Raw genomic sequence first — 1,539 nt, forward strand, 5'->3', positions numbered from 1 at the left:
ATTATTATTATTATTATTATTATTATTATTATTATTATTATTATATCATTATGATTATATCATTATTATTGTTGTTATTATTATTATCATTATTATTATCATTGTTATGGCAATAATAATAATAGTAATAATAATTTTCATTATTATCATAACAAAAACAACAACAATAACAATAACTATAACAATGATAATGACAATAATAATAACGATAATAATAATGGCAATAATAATAACAATAATAATGATAATAATAATGATACCAATGCTAATAATAATAATGGTAATAAAAATAATAAAAGTAAACGCAAAAAAAAAAAAAAAATAACAATTATTATCATTATGATGATGATGACTATATTATCATTATAATTTATTGTTTATTACAATTATTATTTCCATCTAATCCAGTGGTCTGAAAAGCAACACTCAAACCCATATGACGTCACTTGTGTATCGGGTGTCCTCTCAGTGATCCCCGTCTCGGCCCAGATACAGGACTCCCCACTTTAGACTGATCTCTTGGCTGAGTTCATAATGGAATGGTATATTATAATAATTTCTTGGGTTACTATGGCTGCTGAAACGTGCTAATTCAGAAGAGAATTGAAGATGAAATCCCAGAAGATATGGACTCTAATTCAGAAGAATGGGGTTTACTTACAAGAAGCGTGTATCAGCCTTCCCCATATTAAAAAATAAAACATGAAATGTGAAACTCATGATTATCACTACATAATTAGAGAGTAATTTACTTATATAATCAAAGATTGTAGATTACGTCGAAATACCTTATACGACTTTGTTTGCAACGTTTTATAAATTTCATTGCTGCGTATGCCAGTCAGTGTTTCAGGAAAAATAAATAATTTTCAGCCAGGATAGGAAGTTGCTTTTAGACTCAGAAATATGTTTGTGATTTTTGGATTCACATCGAAACGCCCGACTGTGTCCAAGTGAGCAATTTAATTACATGCAACTATTACCAACGACAAGAACTGGTTGTTTCCTTCCATAAAAAACTAGCTAATGCTGGCACAGCAAATATTTGCTGTGCTCCATTTATGGAAAATTAAAATGATTTGCTGTCGCAGAAAATGTGCGTTAGTCCCAGCTTCTTATTCTCTTCACTAGGAAACAAAATTCGCTTCGATTATTAATTCTCTTCTGTTCTGGTAAATTGAAGATGTTTTCGTACATTCATGTATTTCTATTTGCCCGTGAAATTCTCTCAACAAAGAAATTTGTACCACATGTGATCCTCAGTATTACTCAGATGAAAAGGATGAATTTTTGAGACGGAGATGATGATGATGATAACGAGAACTAAAGATAATTATAATAATGGTAACAATACTGATACTTCACGCCAATATTAGTAATAATGTGGTAATTGTAGTAACAGTGACAACAATGAATCATATGGATTACATTAATATTAATTGTAGTCACAATAAGATTAATTAAAAGTTGTAAGAATAATATTAATTTATAAGTTACAAAATAGTATCAACTTAAAACACTCATAGAGCGCATACCTCC

The sequence above is a fragment of the Penaeus vannamei genome, chromosome 35 (genome assembly GCF_042767895.1).
Source record: "Penaeus vannamei isolate JL-2024 chromosome 35, ASM4276789v1, whole genome shotgun sequence".
Lineage (NCBI taxonomy): Eukaryota > Metazoa > Arthropoda > Malacostraca > Decapoda > Penaeidae > Penaeus > Penaeus vannamei.